Source organism: Brachyhypopomus gauderio, unplaced genomic scaffold (assembly GCF_052324685.1).
Source record: "Brachyhypopomus gauderio isolate BG-103 unplaced genomic scaffold, BGAUD_0.2 sc313, whole genome shotgun sequence".
Classification (NCBI taxonomy): domain Eukaryota; kingdom Metazoa; phylum Chordata; class Actinopteri; order Gymnotiformes; family Hypopomidae; genus Brachyhypopomus; species Brachyhypopomus gauderio.
The window spans coordinates 5001-25000 of NW_027507134.1; the positions used below are offsets into that span (position 1 = coordinate 5001).

The 20000-nt window shown below is 42.3% G+C and overlaps 14 non-coding genes across 14 annotated transcripts; all 14 read right to left on the reverse strand.

Moving 5' to 3' along the window:
• Positions 1-124: 124 nt before the first annotated feature.
• Positions 125-197, reverse strand: trnar-ccu (transfer RNA arginine (anticodon CCU)). Its single transcript has one exon. It is a non-coding gene; the product is annotated as a tRNA-Arg (tRNA).
• Positions 198-2229: 2032 nt separating this feature from the next.
• trnar-ccu (transfer RNA arginine (anticodon CCU)) lies at positions 2230-2302 on the reverse strand. The gene has a single exon. It is a non-coding gene; the product is annotated as a tRNA-Arg (tRNA).
• A 978-nt stretch (positions 2303-3280) lies between these two features.
• On the reverse strand, positions 3281-3353 carry trnar-ccu (transfer RNA arginine (anticodon CCU)). The gene has a single exon. It is a non-coding gene; the product is annotated as a tRNA-Arg (tRNA).
• Positions 3354-4331: 978 nt separating this feature from the next.
• trnar-ccu (transfer RNA arginine (anticodon CCU)) lies at positions 4332-4404 on the reverse strand. Its single transcript has one exon. It is a non-coding gene; the product is annotated as a tRNA-Arg (tRNA).
• A 978-nt stretch (positions 4405-5382) lies between these two features.
• Positions 5383-5455, reverse strand: trnar-ccu (transfer RNA arginine (anticodon CCU)). Its single transcript has one exon. It is a non-coding gene; the product is annotated as a tRNA-Arg (tRNA).
• Positions 5456-7487: 2032 nt separating this feature from the next.
• On the reverse strand, positions 7488-7560 carry trnar-ccu (transfer RNA arginine (anticodon CCU)). Its single transcript has one exon. It is a non-coding gene; the product is annotated as a tRNA-Arg (tRNA).
• Positions 7561-9592: 2032 nt separating this feature from the next.
• trnar-ccu (transfer RNA arginine (anticodon CCU)) lies at positions 9593-9665 on the reverse strand. The gene has a single exon. It is a non-coding gene; the product is annotated as a tRNA-Arg (tRNA).
• Positions 9666-11697: 2032 nt separating this feature from the next.
• On the reverse strand, positions 11698-11770 carry trnar-ccu (transfer RNA arginine (anticodon CCU)). The gene has a single exon. It is a non-coding gene; the product is annotated as a tRNA-Arg (tRNA).
• Positions 11771-14393: 2623 nt separating this feature from the next.
• trnar-ccu (transfer RNA arginine (anticodon CCU)) lies at positions 14394-14466 on the reverse strand. Its single transcript has one exon. It is a non-coding gene; the product is annotated as a tRNA-Arg (tRNA).
• Positions 14467-15444: 978 nt separating this feature from the next.
• Positions 15445-15517, reverse strand: trnar-ccu (transfer RNA arginine (anticodon CCU)). Its single transcript has one exon. It is a non-coding gene; the product is annotated as a tRNA-Arg (tRNA).
• Positions 15518-16498: 981 nt separating this feature from the next.
• On the reverse strand, positions 16499-16571 carry trnar-ccu (transfer RNA arginine (anticodon CCU)). The gene has a single exon. It is a non-coding gene; the product is annotated as a tRNA-Arg (tRNA).
• Positions 16572-17549: 978 nt separating this feature from the next.
• Positions 17550-17622, reverse strand: trnar-ccu (transfer RNA arginine (anticodon CCU)). Its single transcript has one exon. It is a non-coding gene; the product is annotated as a tRNA-Arg (tRNA).
• Positions 17623-18603: 981 nt separating this feature from the next.
• On the reverse strand, positions 18604-18676 carry trnar-ccu (transfer RNA arginine (anticodon CCU)). Its single transcript has one exon. It is a non-coding gene; the product is annotated as a tRNA-Arg (tRNA).
• Positions 18677-19654: 978 nt separating this feature from the next.
• Positions 19655-19727, reverse strand: trnar-ccu (transfer RNA arginine (anticodon CCU)). The gene has a single exon. It is a non-coding gene; the product is annotated as a tRNA-Arg (tRNA).
• Positions 19728-20000: the final 273 nt, after the last annotated feature.

Here is a 20000-nt window from a genome sequence, read left to right on the forward strand (position 1 = left end):
CTATTTTTGGACTAAAGGAATGCTTTTTTAGGACTAAAGCTGACTTAGCAGAGGATGGTTTCGATCCATCGACCTCTGGGTTATGGGCCCAGCACGCTTCCGCTGCGCCACTCTGCTTTCCCAGCACCCCAGATGGGACTCGAACCCACAATCCCTGGCTTAGGAGGCCAGTGCCTTATCCATTAGGCCACTGGGGCTCTTGCTAAAGCTTGCGGATGTCCAGTACCCACGATGAACGCAACCTATACTTCTGGAATATATCAGAGGGCTCTGTTCTCAGTACAGTCTGTTCTAGTCAGACACCTGAGAGACAGAAAAATGAAAAGTCAGTACAATGCTTCAACTCAATTTTGTTTCTGTACTGCTTTGTGCAAACACGACCATAGCTGAAGGGAATTAGCAGATCTTTTGTCATTTCAATCATTATGAATTTCAGTTTCCCTTTCACCCACTGAGCAGGGGACTTAGCAGATCTTTTGTATTTTCAATCTTTCTGGATTTCAGTTTCCCTTTCACCCAATCTTTGATATCCAGTGACATTTGAAAAATCCACACGTTGTTCCGCGTCCATTCTTTTGGCCAAATATGTAGGAGAAGTCTGGAGGTCCTGGAGAAGATTTAGCAAGAGATCTTTGATAAGATAGGCCAGTGTAACACATCTCCCGACATTACCCCTTGTCATCACGCCATCTGTTGTCAGCAAATCAACCTCATGGCTCAAGGGAATTGGCAGATCTTTTGTACAAGCATATGAACATATCAGCTTGGCAAACATGCTTTTAAGTTTTGAAATTTCCAGGTCTACTTCTAAACATCTTGTCGAGCACCATTTTCATTCACTTTCTTGAAAGGGACTTAAATTTTTTACAACACAAGCTTGAATTTGTAGGTTATTTTGAGTGTCTATTGGGATTTGCTAGAGTGAAGCATGAAGTGCCTTGAAGAGTTTCATTAAATTAAAACATTGAAAGAAATGCTATAGAGTGAATTCACCCTGTCTTTAGAGGCTTTCTATCAATTTTTGACTCACACCCCTCTGACATTGAAAGGTGTGCTATTTTTGGACTAAAGGAATGCTTTTTTAGGACTAAAGCTGACTTAGCAGAGGATGGTTTCGATCCATCGACCTCTGGGTTATGGGCCCAGCACGCTTCCGCTGCACCACTCTGCTTTCCCAGCACCCCAGATGGGACTCGAACCCACAATCCCTGGCTTAGGAGGCCAGTGCCTTATACATTAGGCCACTGGGGCTCTTGCTAAAGCTTGCGGATGTCCAGTACCCACGATGAACGCAACCTATACTTCTGGAATATATCAGAGGGCTCTGTTCTCAGTACAGTCTGTTCTAGTCAGACACCTGAGAGACAGAAAAATGAAAAGTCAGTACAATGCTTCAACTCAATTTTGTTTCTGTACTGCTTTGTGCAAACACGACCATAGCTGAAGGGAATTAGCAGATCTTTTGTCATTTCAATCATTATAAATTTCAGTTTCCCTTTCACCCACTGAGCAGGGGACTTAGCAGATCTTTTGTATTTTCAATCTTTCTGGATTTCAGTTTCCCTTTCACCCAATCTTTGACATCCAGTGACATTTGAAAAATCCACACGTTGTTCCGCGTCACCTCTTTTGGCCAAATATGTAGAAGTCTGGAGGTCCTGGAGAAGATTCAGCAAGAGATCTTTGATAAGATAGGCCAATGTAACACATCTCTCGACATTACCCCTTGTCATCACACCATCTGTTGTCAGCAAATCAACATCATGGCTCAAGGGAATTGGCAGATCTTTTGTACAAGCATATGAACATATCAGCTTGGCAAACATGCTTTTAAGTTTTGAAATTTCCAGGTCTACTTCTAAACATCTTGTCGAGCACCATTTTCATTCACTTTCTTGAAAGGGACTTAAATTTTTTACAACACAAGCTTGAATTTGTAGGTTATTTTGAGTGTCTATTGGGATTTGCTAGAGTGAAGCATGAAGTGCCTTGAAGAGTTTCATTAAATTAAAACATTGAAAGAAATGCTATAGAGTGAATTCACCCTGTCTTTAGAGGCTTTCTATCAATTTTTGACTCACACCCCTCTGACATTGAAAGGTGTGCTATTTTTGGACTAAAGGAATGCTTTTTCAGGACTAAAGCTGACTTAGCAGAGGATGGTTTCGATCCATCGACCTCTGGGTTATGGGCCCAGCACGCTTCCGCTGCGCCACTCTGCTTTCCCAGCACCCCAGATGGGACTCGAACCCACAATCCCTGGCTTAGGAGGCCAGTGCCTTATCCATTAGGCCACTGGGGCTCTTGCTAAAGCTTGCGGATGTCCAGTACCCACGATGAACGCAACCTATACTTCTGGAATATATCAGAGGGCTCTGTTCTCAGTACAGTCTGTTCTAGTCAGACACCTGAGAGACAGAAAAATGAAAAGTCAGTACAATGCTTCAACTCAATTTTGTTTCTGTACTGCTTTGTGCAAACACGACCATAGCTGAAGGGAATTAGCAGATCTTTTGTCATTTCAATCATTATGAATTTCAGTTTCCCTTTCACCCACTGAGCAGGGGACTTAGCAGATCTTTTGTATTTTCAATCTTTCTGGATTTCAGTTTCCCTTTCACCCAATCTTTGATATCCAGTGACATTTGAAAAATCCACACGTTGTTCCGCGTCCATTCTTTTGGCCAAATATGTAGAAGTCTGGAGGTCCTGGAGAAGATTCAGCAAGAGATCTTTGATAAGATAGGCCAATGTAACACATCTCTCGACATTACCCCTTGTCATCACGCCATCTGTTGTCAGCAAATCAACCTCATGGCTCAAGGGAATTGGCAGATCTTTTGTACAAGCATATGAACATATCAGCTTGGCAAACATGCTTTTAAGTTTTGAAATTTCCAGGTCTACTTCTAAACATCTTGTCGAGCACCATTTTCATTCACTTTCTTGAAAGGGACTTACATTTTTTACAACACAAGCTTGAATTTGTAGGTTATTTTGAGTGTCTATTGGGATTTGCTAGAGTGAAGCATGAAGTGCCTTGAAGAGTTTCATTAAATTAAAACATTGAAAGAAATGCTATAGAGTGAATTCACCCTGTCTTTAGAGGCTTTCTATCAATTTTTGACTCACACCCCTCTGACATTGAAAGGTGTGCTATTTTTGGACTAAAGGAATGCTTTTTTAGGACTAAAGCTGACTTAGCAGAGGATGGTTTCGATCCATCGACCTCTGGGTTATGGGCCCAGCACGCTTCCGCTGCGCCACTCTGCTTTCCCAGCACCTCAGATGGGACTCGAACCCACAATCCCTGGCTTAGGAGGCCAGTGCCTTATCCATTAGGCCACTGGGGCTCTTGCTAAAGCTTGCGGATGTCCAGTACCCACGATGAACGCAACCTATACTTCTGGAATATATCAGAGGGCTCTGTTCTCAGTACAGTCTGTTCTAGTCAGACACCTGAGAGACAGAAAAATGAAAAGTCAGTACAATGCTTCAACTCAATTTTGTTTCTGTACTGCTTTGTGCAAACACGACCATAGCTGAAGGGAATTAGCAGATCTTTTGTCATTTCAATCATTATGAATTTCAGTTTCCCTTTCACCCACTGAGCAGGGGACTTAGCAGATCTTTTGTATTTTCAATCTTTCTGGATTTCAGTTTCCCTTTCACCCAATCTTTGATATCCAGTGACATTTGAAAAATCCACACGTTGTTCCGCGTCCATTCTTTTGGCCAAATATGTAGAAGTCTGGAGGTCCTGGAGAAGATTCAGCAAGAGATCTTTGATAAGATAGGCCAATGTAACACATCTCTCGACATTACCCCTTGTCATCACGCCATCTGTTGTCAGCAAATCAACCTCATGGCTCAAGGGAATTGGCAGATCTTTTGTACAAGCATATGAACATATCAGCTTGGCAAACATGCTTTTAAGTTTTGAAATTTCCAGGTCTACTTCTAAACATCTTGTCGAGCACCATTTTCATTCACTTTCTTGAAAGGGACTTACATTTTTTACAACACAAGCTTGAATTTGTAGGTTATTTTGAGTGTCTATTGGGATTTGCTAGAGTGAAGCATGAAGTGCCTTGAAGAGTTTCATTAAATTAAAACATTGAAAGAAATGCTATAGAGTGAATTCACCCTGTCTTTAGAGGCTTTCTATCAATTTTTGACTCACACCCCTCTGACATTGAAAGGTGTGCTATTTTTGGACTAAAGGAATGCTTTTTCAGGACTAAAGCTGACTTAGCAGAGGATGGTTTCGATCCATCGACCTCTGGGTTATGGGCCCAGCACGCTTCCGCTGCGCCACTCTGCTTTCCCAGCACCCCAGATGGGACTCGAACCCACAATCCCTGGCTTAGGAGGCCAGTGCCTTATCCATTAGGCCACTGGGGCTCTTGCTAAAGCTTGCGGATGTCCAGTACCCACGATGAACGCAACCTATACTTCTGGAATATATCAGAGGGCTCTGTTCTCAGTACAGTCTGTTCTAGTCAGACACCTGAGAGACAGAAAAATGAAAAGTCAGTACAATGCTTCAACTCAATTTTGTTTCTGTACTGCTTTGTGCAAACACGACCATAGCTGAAGGGAATTAGCAGATCTTTTGTCATTTCAATCATTATGAATTTCAGTTTCCCTTTCACCCACTGAGCAGGGGACTTAGCAGATCTTTTGTATTTTCAATCTTTCTGGATTTCAGTTTCCCTTTCACCCAATCTTTGACATCCAGTGACATTTGAAAAATCCACACGTTGTTCCGCGTCACCTCTTTTGGCCAAATATGTAGAAGTCTGGAGGTCCTGGAGAAGATTCAGCAAGAGATCTTTGATAAGATAGGCCAATGTAACACATCTCTCGACATTACCCCTTGTCATCACGCCATCTGTTGTCAGCAAATCAACCTCATGGCTCAAGGGAATTGGCAGATCTTTTGTACAAGCATATGAACATATCAGCTTGGCAAACATGCTTTTAAGTTTTGAAATTTCCAGGTCTACTTCTAAACATCTTGTCGAGCACCATTTTCATTCACTTTCTTGAAAGGGACTTAAATTTTTTACAACACAAGCTTGAATTTGTAGGTTATTTTGAGTGTCTATTGGGATTTGCTAGAGTGAAGCATGAAGTGCCTTGAAGAGTTTCATTAAATTAAAACATTGAAAGAAATGCTATAGAGTGAATTCACCCTGTCTTTAGAGGCTTTCTATCAATTTTTGACTCACACCCCTCTGACATTGAAAGGTGTGCTATTTTTGGACTAAAGGAATGCTTTTTTAGGACTAAAGCTGACTTAGCAGAGGATGGTTTCGATCCATCGACCTCTGGGTTATGGGCCCAGCACGCTTCCGCTGCACCACTCTGCTTTCCCAGCACCCCAGATGGGACTCGAACCCACAATCCCTGGCTTAGGAGGCCAGTGCCTTATCCATTAGGCCACTGGGGCTCTTGCTAAAGCTTGCGGATGTCCAGTACCCACGATGAACGCAACCTATACTTCTGGAATATATCAGAGGGCTCTGTTCTCAGTACAGTCTGTTCTAGTCAGACACCTGAGAGACAGAAAAATGAAAAGTCAGTACAATGCTTCAACTCAATTTTGTTTCTGTACTGCTTTGTGCAAACACGACCATAGCTGAAGGGAATTAGCAGATCTTTTGTCATTTCAATCATTATGAATTTCAGTTTCCCTTTCACCCACTGAGCAGGGGACTTAGCAGATCTTTTGTATTTTCAATCTTTCTGGATTTCAGTTTCCCTTTCACCCAATCTTTGATATCCAGTGACATTTGAAAAATCCACACGTTGTTCCGCGTCCATTCTTTTGGCCAAATATGTAGGAGAAGTCTGGAGGTCCTGGAGAAGATTTAGCAAGAGATCTTTGATAAGATAGGCCAGTGTAACACATCTCCCGACATTACCCCTTGTCATCACGCCATCTGTTGTCAGCAAATCAACCTCATGGCTCAAGGGAATTGGCAGATCTTTTGTACAAGCATATGAACATATCAGCTTGGCAAACATGCTTTTAAGTTTTGAAATTTCCAGGTCTACTTCTAAACATCTTGTCGAGCACCATTTTCATTCACTTTCTTGAAAGGGACTTAAATTTTTTACAACACAAGCTTGAATTTGTAGGTTATTTTGAGTGTCTATTGGGATTTGCTAGAGTGAAGCATGAAGTGCCTTGAAGAGTTTCATTAAATTAAAACATTGAAAGAAATGCTATAGAGTGAATTCACCCTGTCTTTAGAGGCTTTCTATCAATTTTTGACTCACACCCCTCTGACATTGAAAGGTGTGCTATTTTTGGACTAAAGGAATGCTTTTTTAGGACTAAAGCTGACTTAGCAGAGGATGGTTTCGATCCATCGACCTCTGGGTTATGGGCCCAGCACGCTTCCGCTGCACCACTCTGCTTTCCCAGCACCCCAGATGGGACTCAAACCCACAATCCCTGGCTTAGGAGGCCAGTGCCTTATACATTAGGCCACTGGGGCTCTTGCTAAAGCTTGCGGATGTCCAGTACCCACGATGAACGCAACCTATACTTCTGGAATATATCAGAGGGCTCTGTTCTCAGTACAGTCTGTTCTAGTCAGACACCTGAGAGACAGAAAAATGAAAAGTCAGTACAATGCTTCAACTCAATTTTGTTTCTGTACTGCTTTGTGCAAACACGACCATAGCTGAAGGGAATTAGCAGATCTTTTGTCATTTCAATCATTATGAATTTCAGTTTCCCTTTCACCCACTGAGCAGGGGACTTAGCAGATCTTTTGTATTTTCAATCTTTCTGGATTTCAGTTTCCCTTTCACCCAATCTTTGACATCCAGTGACATTTGAAAAATCCACACGTTGTTCCGCGTCACCTCTTTTGGCCAAATATGTAGAAGTCTGGAGGTCCTGGAGAAGATTCAGCAAGAGATCTTTGATAAGATAGGCCAATGTAACACATCTCTCGACATTACCCCTTGTCATCACACCATCTGTTGTCAGCAAATCAACATCATGGCTCAAGGGAATTGGCAGATCTTTTGTACAAGCATATGAACATATCAGCTTGGCAAACATGCTTTTAAGTTTTGAAATTTCCAGGTCTACTTCTAAACATCTTGTCGAGCACCATTTTCATTCACTTTCTTGAAAGGGACTTAAATTTTTTACAACACAAGCTTGAATTTGTAGGTTATTTTGAGTGTCTATTGGGATTTGCTAGAGTGAAGCATGAAGTGCCTTGAAGAGTTTCATTAAATTAAAACATTGAAAGAAATGCTATAGAGTGAATTCACCCTGTCTTTAGAGGCTTTCTATCAATTTTTGACTCACACCCCTCTGACATTGAAAGGTGTGCTATTTTTGGACTAAAGGAATGCTTTTTTAGGACTAAAGCTGACTTAGCAGAGGATGGTTTCGATCCATCGACCTCTGGGTTATGGGCCCAGCACGCTTCCGCTGCGCCACTCTGCTTTCCCAGCACCCCAGATGGGACTCGAACCCACAATCCCTGGCTTAGGAGGCCAGTGCCTTATCCATTAGGCCACTGGGGCTCTTGCTAAAGCTTGCGGATGTCCAGTACCCACGATGAACGCAACCTATACTTCTGGAATATATCAGAGGGCTCTGTTCTCAGTACAGTCTGTTCTAGTCAGACACCTGAGAGACAGAAAAATGAAAAGTCAGTACAATGCTTCAACTCAATTTTGTTTCTGTACTGCTTTGTGCAAACACGACCATAGCTGAAGGGAATTAGCAGATCTTTTGTCATTTCAATCATTATGAATTTCAGTTTCCCTTTCACCCACTGAGCAGGGGACTTAGCAGATCTTTTGTATTTTCAATCTTTCTGGATTTCAGTTTCCCTTTCACCCAATCTTTGATATCCAGTGACATTTGAAAAATCCACACGTTGTTCCGCGTCCATTCTTTTGGCCAAATATGTAGGAGAAGTCTGGAGGTCCTGGAGAAGATTTAGCAAGAGATCTTTGATAAGATAGGCCAGTGTAACACATCTCCCGACATTACCCCTTGTCATCACGCCATCTGTTGTCAGCAAATCAACCTCATGGCTCAAGGGAATTGGCAGATCTTTTGTACAAGCATATGAACATATCAGCTTGGCAAACATGCTTTTAAGTTTTGAAATTTCCAGGTCTACTTCTAAACATCTTGTCGAGCACCATTTTCATTCACTTTCTTGAAAGGGACTTACATTTTTTACAACACAAGCTTGAATTTGTAGGTTATTTTGAGTGTCTATTGGGATTTGCTAGAGTGAAGCATGAAGTGCCTTGAAGAGTTTCATTAAATTAAAACATTGAAAGAAATGCTATAGAGTGAATTCACCCTGTCTTTAGAGGCTTTCTATCAATTTTTGACTCACACCCCTCTGACATTGAAAGGTGTGCTATTTTTGGACTAAAGGAATGCTTTTTTAGGACTAAAGCTGACTTAGCAGAGGATGGTTTCGATCCATCGACCTCTGGGTTATGGGCCCAGCACGCTTCCGCTGCACCACTCTGCTTTCCCAGCACCCCAGATGGGACTCGAACCCACAATCCCTGGCTTAGGAGGCCAGTGCCTTATACATTAGGCCACTGGGGCTCTTGCTAAAGCTTGCGGATGTCCAGTACCCACGATGAACGCAACCTATACTTCTGGAATATATCAGAGGGCTCTGTTCTCAGTACAGTCTGTTCTAGTCAGACACCTGAGAGACAGAAAAATGAAAAGTCAGTACAATGCTTCAACTCAATTTTGTTTCTGTACTGCTTTGTGCAAACACGACCATAGCTGAAGGGAATTAGCAGATCTTTTGTCATTTCAATCATTATGAATTTCAGTTTCCCTTTCACCCACTGAGCAGGGGACTTAGCAGATCTTTTGTATTTTCAATCTTTCTGGATTTCAGTTTCCCTTTCACCCAATCTTTGACATCCAGTGACATTTGAAAAATCCACACGTTGTTCCGCGTCACCTCTTTTGGCCAAATATGTAGAAGTCTGGAGGTCCTGGAGAAGATTCAGCAAGAGATCTTTGATAAGATAGGCCAATGTAACACATCTCTCGACATTACCCCTTGTCATCACGCCATCTGTTGTCAGCAAATCAACCTCATGGCTCAAGGGAATTGGCAGATCTTTTGTACAAGCATATGAACATATCAGCTTGGCAAACATGCTTTTAAGTTTTGAAATTTCCAGGTCTACTTCTAAACATCTTGTCGAGCACCATTTTCATTCACTTTCTTGAAAGGGACTTAAATTTTTTACAACACAAGCTTGAATTTGTAGGTTATTTTGAGTGTCTATTGGGATTTGCTAGAGTGAAGCATGAAGTGCCTTGAAGAGTTTCATTAAATTAAAACATTGAAAGAAATGCTATAGAGTGAATTCACCCTGTCTTTAGAGGCTTTCTATCAATTTTTGACTCACACCCCTCTGACATTGAAAGGTGTGCTATTTTTGGACTAAAGGAATGCTTTTTTAGGACTAAAGCTGACTTAGCAGAGGATGGTTTCGATCCATCGACCTCTGGGTTATGGGCCCAGCACGCTTCCGCTGCGCCACTCTGCTTTCCCAGCACCCCAGATGGGACTCGAACCCACAATCCCTGGCTTAGGAGGCCAGTGCCTTATCCATTAGGCCACTGGGGCTCTTGCTAAAGCTTGCGGATGTCCAGTACCCACGATGAACGCAACCTATACTTCTGGAATATATCAGAGGGCTCTGTTCTCAGTACAGTCTGTTCTAGTCAGACACCTGAGAGACAGAAAAATGAAAAGTCAGTACAATGCTTCAACTCAATTTTGTTTCTGTACTGCTTTGTGCAAACACGACCATAGCTGAAGGGAATTAGCAGATCTTTTGTCATTTCAATCATTATGAATTTCAGTTTCCCTTTCACCCACTGAGCAGGGGACTTAGCAGATCTTTTGTATTTTCAATCTTTCTGGATTTCAGTTTCCCTTTCACCCAATCTTTGATATCCAGTGACATTTGAAAAATCCACACGTTGTTCCGCGTCCATTCTTTTGGCCAAATATGTAGGAGAAGTCTGGAGGTCCTGGAGAAGATTTAGCAAGAGATCTTTGATAAGATAGGCCAGTGTAACACATCTCCCGACATTACCCCTTGTCATCACGCCATCTGTTGTCAGCAAATCAACCTCATGGCTCAAGGGAATTGGCAGATCTTTTGTACAAGCATATGAACATATCAGCTTGGCAAACATGCTTTTAAGTTTTGAAATTTCCAGGTCTACTTCTAAACATCTTGTCGAGCACCATTTTCATTCACTTTCTTGAAAGGGACTTACATTTTTTACAACACAAGCTTGAATTTGTAGGTTATTTTGAGTGTCTATTGGGATTTGCTAGAGTGAAGCATGAAGTGCCTTGAAGAGTTTCATTAAATTAAAACATTGAAAGAAATGCTATAGAGTGAATTCACCCTGTCTTTAGAGGCTTTCTATCAATTTTTGACTCACACCCCTCTGACATTGAAAGGTGTGCTATTTTTGGACTAAAGGAATGCTTTTTTAGGACTAAAGCTGACTTAGCAGAGGATGGTTTCGATCCATCGACCTCTGGGTTATGGGCCCAGCACGCTTCCGCTGCACCACTCTGCTTTCCCAGCACCCCAGATGGGACTCGAACCCACAATCCCTGGCTTAGGAGGCCAGTGCCTTATACATTAGGCCACTGGGGCTCTTGCTAAAGCTTGCGGATGTCCAGTACCCACGATGAACGCAACCTATACTTCTGGAATATATCAGAGGGCTCTGTTCTCAGTACAGTCTGTTCTAGTCAGACACCTGAGAGACAGAAAAATGAAAAGTCAGTACAATGCTTCAACTCAATTTTGTTTCTGTACTGCTTTGTGCAAACACGACCATAGCTGAAGGGAATTAGCAGATCTTTTGTCATTTCAATCATTATGAATTTCAGTTTCCCTTTCACCCACTGAGCAGGGGACTTAGCAGATCTTTTGTATTTTCAATCTTTCTGGATTTCAGTTTCCCTTTCACCCAATCTTTGACATCCAGTGACATTTGAAAAATCCACACGTTGTTCCGCGTCACCTCTTTTGGCCAAATATGTAGAAGTCTGGAGGTCCTGGAGAAGATTCAGCAAGAGATCTTTGATAAGATAGGCCAATGTAACACATCTCTCGACATTACCCCTTGTCATCACACCATCTGTTGTCAGCAAATCAACATCATGGCTCAAGGGAATTGGGAGATCTTTTGTACAAGCATATGAACATATCAGCTTGGCAAACATGCTTTTAAGTTTTGAAATTTCCAGGTCTACTTCTAAACATCTTGTCGAGCACCATTTTCATTCACTTTCTTGAAAGGGACTTAAATTTTTTACAACACAAGCTTGAATTTGTAGGTTATTTTGAGTGTCTATTGGGATTTGCTAGAGTGAAGCATGAAGTGCCTTGAAGAGTTTCATTAAATTAAAACATTGAAAGAAATGCTATAGAGTGAATTCACCCTGTCTTTAGAGGCTTTCTATCAATTTTTGACTCACACCCCTCTGACATTGAAAGGTGTGCTATTTTTGGACTAAAGGAATGCTTTTTTAGGACTAAAGCTGACTTAGCAGAGGATGGTTTCGATCCATCGACCTCTGGGTTATGGGCCCAGCACGCTTCCGCTGCGCCACTCTGCTTTCCCAGCACCCCAGATGGGACTCGAACCCACAATCCCTGGCTTAGGAGGCCAGTGCCTTATCCATTAGGCCACTGGGGCTCTTGCTAAAGCTTGCGGATGTCCAGTACCCACGATGAACGCAACCTATACTTCTGGAATATATCAGAGGGCTCTGTTCTCAGTACAGTCTGTTCTAGTCAGACACCTGAGAGACAGAAAAATGAAAAGTCAGTACAATGCTTCAACTCAATTTTGTTTCTGTACTGCTTTGTGCAAACACGACCATAGCTGAAGGGAATTAGCAGATCTTTTGTCATTTCAATCATTATGAATTTCAGTTTCCCTTTCACCCACTGAGCAGGGGACTTAGCAGATCTTTTGTATTTTCAATCTTTCTGGATTTCAGTTTCCCTTTCACCCAATCTTTGATATCCAGTGACATTTGAAAAATCCACACGTTGTTCCGCGTCCATTCTTTTGGCCAAATATGTAGGAGAAGTCTGGAGGTCCTGGAGAAGATTTAGCAAGAGATCTTTGATAAGATAGGCCAGTGTAACACATCTCCCGACATTACCCCTTGTCATCACGCCATCTGTTGTCAGCAAATCAACCTCATGGCTCAAGGGAATTGGCAGATCTTTTGTACAAGCATATGAACATATCAGCTTGGCAAACATGCTTTTAAGTTTTGAAATTTCCAGGTCTACTTCTAAACATCTTGTCGAGCACCATTTTCATTCACTTTCTTGAAAGGGACTTACATTTTTTACAACACAAGCTTGAATTTGTAGGTCAGGCGTACTCAACTAAATTTGTCCGCGGTCCAATTTTGGCAGATACCTGTGACCTGAGGTCCGGTACGGCGGGGTGGCGAACGTTGTTGAGCGGGGGGGGGGGGTGTTTATACTTTCGCGAGCGTCACTGCAGTGTTCTCCGATATGTGGTAGAAACACCCCTCAAAACAGGGGAATGAACATTTACCTGACCAATTTTAATGTTGCTATGTGCTTCAGGTTTGAAAAGTGCTGGAATTTAGGTTAAAGTACTTTAAAATGCTTGAAATTGTAACTACTTGGTTTCACAACAAATATCTGTTTGACTGAATAGTTCGCGCGCGAAGTTACAAAATTCGAGAGGTGCACGACCTCGCGAACCGACACAGCGATTACGTCATTTTCGCCGCGCGGACCCTCGCAGGCAGGCAGGGGTGGGTGGCGAACGTAACACTCGTGACGGAGTGTTTTTTCAATAGCCCTGAAATAAATGCTCCGGTTTTGTTTTGGTCCGTATCCGGTTAATCAGGAATGAGATTGGGTCCGGACAGGACTGCGTTCGGGTCCGGATCCGGACCGCGGTCCGCCAGTTGAGTACCCCTGTTGTAGGTTATTTTGAGTGTCTATTGGGATTTGCTAGAGTGAAGCATGAAGTGCCTTGAAGAGTTTCATTAAATTAAAACATTGAAAGAAATGCTATAGAGTGAATTCACCCTGTCTTTAGAGGCTTTCTATCAATTTTTGACTCACACCCCTCTGACATTGAAAGGTGTGCTATTTTTGGACTAAAGGAATGCTTTTTTAGGACTAAAGCTGACTTAGCAGAGGATGGTTTCGATCCATCGACCTCTGGGTTATGGGCCCAGCACGCTTCCGCTGCACCACTCTGCTTTCCCAGCACCCCAGATGGGACTCGAACCCACAATCCCTGGCTTAGGAGGCCAGTGCCTTATACATTAGGCCACTGGGGCTCTTGCTAAAGCTTGCGGATGTCCAGTACCCACGATGAACGCAACCTATACTTCTGGAATATATCAGAGGGCTCTGTTCTCAGTACAGTCTGTTCTAGTCAGACACCTGAGAGACAGAAAAATGAAAAGTCAGTACAATGCTTCAACTCAATTTTGTTTCTGTACTGCTTTGTGCAAACACGACCATAGCTGAAGGGAATTAGCAGATCTTTTGTCATTTCAATCATTATGAATTTCAGTTTCCCTTTCACCCACTGAGCAGGGGACTTAGCAGATCTTTTGTATTTTCAATCTTTCTGGATTTCAGTTTCCCTTTCACCCAATCTTTGACATCCAGTGACATTTGAAAAATCCACACGTTGTTCCGCGTCACCTCTTTTGGCCAAATATGTAGAAGTCTGGAGGTCCTGGAGAAGATTCAGCAAGAGATCTTTGATAAGATAGGCCAATGTAACACATCTCTCGACATTACCCCTTGTCATCACACCATCTGTTGTCAGCAAATCAACATCATGGCTCAAGGGAATTGGCAGATCTTTTGTACAAGCATATGAACATATCAGCTTGGCAAACATGCTTTTAAGTTTTGAAATTTCCAGGTCTACTTCTAAACATCTTGTCGAGCACCATTTTCATTCACTTTCTTGAAAGGGACTTAAATTTTTTACAACACAAGCTTGAATTTGTAGGTTATTTTGAGTGTCTATTGGGATTTGCTAGAGTGAAGCATGAAGTGCCTTGAAGAGTTTCATTAAATTAAAACATTGAAAGAAATGCTATAGAGTGAATTCACCCTGTCTTTAGAGGCTTTCTATCAATTTTTGACTCACACCCCTCTGACATTGAAAGGTGTGCTATTTTTGGACTAAAGGAATGCTTTTTTAGGACTAAAGCTGACTTAGCAGAGGATGGTTTCGATCCATCGACCTCTGGGTTATGGGCCCAGCACGCTTCCGCTGCGCCACTCTGCTTTCCCAGCACCCCAGATGGGACTCGAACCCACAATCCCTGGCTTAGGAGGCCAGTGCCTTATCCATTAGGCCACTGGGGCTCTTGCTAAAGCTTGCGGATGTCCAGTACCCACGATGAACGCAACCTATACTTCTGGAATATATCAGAGGGCTCTGTTCTCAGTACAGTCTGTTCTAGTCAGACACCTGAGAGACAGAAAAATGAAAAGTCAGTACAATGCTTCAACTCAATTTTGTTTCTGTACTGCTTTGTGCAAACACGACCATAGCTGAAGGGAATTAGCAGATCTTTTGTCATTTCAATCATTATGAATTTCAGTTTCCCTTTCACCCACTGAGCAGGGGACTTAGCAGATCTTTTGTATTTTCAATCTTTCTGGATTTCAGTTTCCCTTTCACCCAATCTTTGATATCCAGTGACATTTGAAAAATCCACACGTTGTTCCGCGTCCATTCTTTTGGCCAAATATGTAGAAGTCTGGAGGTCCTGGAGAAGATTCAGCAAGAGATCTTTGATAAGATAGGCCAATGTAACACATCTCTCGACATTACCCCTTGTCATCACGCCATCTGTTGTCAGCAAATCAACCTCATGGCTCAAGGGAATTGGCAGATCTTTTGTACAAGCATATGAACATATCAGCTTGGCAAACATGCTTTTAAGTTTTGAAATTTCCAGGTCTACTTCTAAACATCTTGTCGAGCACCATTTTCATTCACTTTCTTGAAAGGGACTTAAATTTTTTACAACACAAGCTTGAATTTGTAGGTTATTTTGAGTGTCTATTGGGATTTGCTAGAGTGAAGCATGAAGTGCCTTGAAGAGTTTCATTAAATTAAAACATTGAAAGAAATGCTATAGAGTGAATTCACCCTGTCTTTAGAGGCTTTCTATCAATTTTTGACTCACACCCCTCTGACATTGAAAGGTGTGCTATTTTTGGACTAAAGGAATGCTTTTTTAGGACTAAAGCTGACTTAGCAGAGGATGGTTTCGATCCATCGACCTCTGGGTTATGGGCCCAGCACGCTTCCGCTGCGCCACTCTGCTTTCCCAGCACCTCAGATGGGACTCGAACCCACAATCCCTGGCTTAGGAGGCCAGTGCCTTATCCATTAGGCCACTGGGGCTCTTGCTAAAGCTTGCGGATGTCCAGTACCCACGATGAACGCAACCTATACTTCTGGAATATATCAGAGGGCTCTGTTCTCAGTACAGTCTGTTCTAGTCAGACACCTGAGAGACAGAAAAATGAAAAGTCAGTACAATGCTTCAACTCAATTTTGTTTCTGTACTGCTTTGTGCAAACACGACCATAGCTGAAGGGAATTAGCAGATCTTTTGTCATTTCAATCATTATGAATTTCAGTTTCCCTTTCACCCACTGAGCAGGGGACTTAGCAGATCTTTTGTATTTTCAATCTTTCTGGATTTCAGTTTCCCTTTCACCCAATCTTTGATATCCAGTGACATTTGAAAAATCCACACGTTGTTCCGCGTCCATTCTTTTGGCCAAATATGTAGGAGAAGTCTGGAGGTCCTGGAGAAGATTCAGCAAGAGATCTTTGATAAGATAGGCCAATGTAACACATCTCTCGACATTACCCCTTGTCATCACGCCATCTGTTGTCAGCAAATCAACCTCATGGCTCAAGGGAATTGGCAGATCTTTTGTACAAGCATATGAACATATCAGCTTGGCAAACATGCTTTTAAGTTTTGAAATTTCCAGGTCTACTTCTAAACATCTTGTCGAGCACCATTTTCATTCACTTTCTTGAAAGGGACTTAAATTTTTTACGACACAAGCTTGAATTTGTAGGTTATTTTGAGTGTCTATTGGGATTTGCTAGAGTGAAGCATGAAGTGCCTTGAAGAGTTTCATTAAATTAAAACATTGAAAGAAATGCTATAGAGTGAATTCACCCTGTCTTTAGAGGCTTTCTATCAATTTTTGACTCACACCCCTCTGACATTGAAAGGTGTGCTATTTTTGGACTAAAGGAATGCTTTTTTAGGACTAAAGCTGACTTAGCAGAGGATGGTTTCGATCCATCGACCTCTGGGTTATGGGCCCAGCACGCTTCCGCTGCGCCACTCTGCTTTCCCAGCACCCCAGATGGGACTCGAACCCACAATCCCTGGCTTAGGAGGCCAGTGCCTTATCCATTAGGCCACTGGGGCTCTTGCTAAAGCTTGCGGATGTCCAGTACCCACGATGAACGCAACCTATACTTCTGGAATATATCAGAGGGCTCTGTTCTCAGTACAGTCTGTTCTAGTCAGACACCTGAGAGACAGAAAAATGAAAAGTCAGTACAATGCTTCAACTCAATTTTGTTTCTGTACTGCTTTGTGCAAACACGACCATAGCTGAAGGGAATTAGCAGATCTTTTGTCATTTCAATCATTATGAATTTCAGTTTCCCTTTCACCCACTGAGCAGGGGACTTAGCAGATCTTTTGTATTTTCAATCTTTCTGGATTTCAGTTTCCCTTTCACCCAATCTTTGATATCCAGTGACATTTGAAAAATCCACACGTTGTTCCGCGTCCATTCTTTTGGCCAAATATGTAGAAGTCTGGAGGTCCTGGAGAAGATTCAGCAAGAGATCTTTGATAAGATAGGCCAATGTAACACATCTCTCGACATTACCCCTTGTCATCACGCCATCTGTTGTCAGCAAATCAACCTCATGGCTCAAGGGAATTGGCAGATCTTTTGTACAAGCATATGAACATATCAGCTTGGCAAACATGCTTTTAAGTTTTGAAATTTCCAGGTCTACTTCTAAACATCTTGTCGAGCACCATTTTCATTCACTTTCTTGAAAGGGACTTACATTTTTTACGACACAAGCTTGAATTTGTAGGTTATTTTGAGTGTCTATTGGGATTTGCTAGAGTGAAGCATGAAGTGCCTTGAAGAGTTTCATTAAATTAAAACATTGAAAGAAATGCTATAGAGTGAATTCACCCTGTCTTTAGAGGCTTTCTATCAATTTTTGACTCACACCCCTCTGACATTGAAAGGTGTGCTATTTTTGGACTAAAGGAATGCTTTTTTAGGACTAAAGCTGACTTAGCAGAGGATGGTTTCGATCCATCGACCTCTGGGTTATGGGCCCAGCACGCTTCCGCTGCGCCACTCTGCTTTCCCAGCACCTCAGATGGGACTCGAACCCACAATCCCTGGCTTAGGAGGCCAGTGCCTTATCCATTAGGCCACTGGGGCTCTTGCTAAAGCTTGCGGATGTCCAGTACCCACGATGAACGCAACCTATACTTCTGGAATATATCAGAGGGCTCTGTTCTCAGTACAGTCTGTTCTAGTCAGACACCTGAGAGACAGAAAAATGAAAAGTCAGTACAATGCTTCAACTCAATTTTGTTTCTGTACTGCTTTGTGCAAACACGACCATAGCTGAAGGGAATTAGCAGATCTTTTGTCATTTCAATCATTATGAATTTCAGTTTCCCTTTCACCCACTGAGCAGGGGACTTAGCAGATCTTTTGTATTTTCAATCTTTCTGGATTTCAGTTTCCCTTTCACCCAATCTTTGATATCCAGTGACATTTGAAAAATCCACACGTTGTTCCGCGTCCATTCTTTTGGCCAAATATGTAGGAGAAGTCTGGAGGTCCTGGAGAAGATTCAGCAAGAGATCTTTGATAAGATAGGCCAATGTAACACATCTCTCGACATTACCCCTTGTCATCACGCCATCTGTTGTCAGCAAATCAACCTCATGGCTCAAGGGAATTGGCAGATCTTTTGTACAAGCATATGAACATATCAGCTTGGCAAACATGCTTTTAAGTTTTGAAATTTCCAGGTCTACTTCTAAACATCTTGTCGAGCACCATTTTCATTCACTTTCTTGAAAGGGACTTAAATTTTTTACGACACAAGCTTGAATTTGTAGGTTATTTTGAGTGTCTATTGGGATTTGCTAGAGTGAAGCATGAAGTGCCTTGAAGAGTTTCATTAAATTAAAACATTGAAAGAAATGCTATAGAGTGAATTCACCCTGTCTTTAGAGGCTTTCTATCAATTTTTGACTCACACCCCTCTGACATTGAAAGGTGTGCTATTTTTGGACTAAAGGAATGCTTTTTTAGGACTAAAGCTGACTTAGCAGAGGATGGTTTCGATCCATCGACCTCTGGGTTATGGGCCCAGCACGCTTCCGCTGCGCCACTCTGCTTTCCCAGCACCCCAGATGGGACTCGAACCCACAATCCCTGGCTTAGGAGGCCAGTGCCTTATCCATTAGGCCACTGGGGCTCTTGCTAAAGCTTGCGGATGTCCAGTACCCACGATGAACGCAACCTATACTTCTGGAATATATCAGAGGGCTCTGTTCTCAGTACAGTCTGTTCTAGTCAGACACCTGAGAGACAGAAAAATGAAAAGTCAGTACAATGCTTCAACTCAATTTTGTTTCTGTACTGCTTTGTGCAAACACGACCATAGCTGAAGGGAATTAGCAGATCTTTTGTCATTTCAATCATTATGAATTTCAGTTTCCCTTTCACCCACTGAGCAGGGGACTTAGCAGATCTTTTGTATTTTCAATCTTTCTGGATTTCAGTTTCCCTTTCACCCAATCTTTGACATCCAGTGACATTTGAAAAATCCACACGTTGTTCCGCGTCACCTCTTTTGGCCAAATATGTAGAAGTCTGGAGGTCCTGGAGAAGATTCAGCAAGAGATCTTTGATAAGATAGGCCAATGTAACACATCTCTCGACATTACCCCTTGTCATCACGCCATCTGTTGTCAGCAAATCAACCTCATGGCTCAAGGGAATTGGCAGATCTTTTGTACAAGCATATGAACATATCAGCTTGGCAAACATGCTTTTAAGTTTTGAAATTTCCAGGTCTACTTCTAAACATCTTGTCGAGCACCATTTTCATTCACTTTCTTGAAAGGGACTTACATTTTTTACGACACAAGCTTGAATTTGTAGGTTATTTTGAGTGTCTATTGGGATTTGCTAGAGTGAAGCATGAAGTGCCTTGAAGAGTTTCATTAAATTAAAACATTGAAAGAAATGCTATAGAGTGAATTCACCCTGTCTTTAGAGGCTTTCTATCAATTTTTGACTCACACCCCTCTGACATTGAAAGGTGTGCTATTTTTGGACTAAAGGAATGCTTTTTTAGGACTAAAGCTGACTTAGCAGAGGATGGTTTCAATCCATCGACCTCTGGGTTATGGGCCCAGCACGCTTCCGCTGCGCCACTCTGCTTTCCCAGCACCCCAGATGGGACTCGAACCCACAATCCCTGGCTTAGGAGGCCAGTGCCTTATCCATTAGGCCACTGGGGCTCTTGCTAAAGCTTGCGGATGTCCAGTACCCACGATGAACGCAACCTATACTTCTGGAATATATCAGAGGGCTCTGTTCTCAGTACAGTCTGTTCTAGTCAGACACCTGAGAGACAGAAAAATGAAAAGTCAGTACAATGCTTCAACTCAATTTTGTTTCTGTACTGCTTTGTGCAAACACGACCATAGCTGAAGGGAATTAGCAGATCTTTTGTCATTTCAATCATTATGAATTTCAGTTTCCCTTTCACCCACTGAGCAGGGGACTTAGCA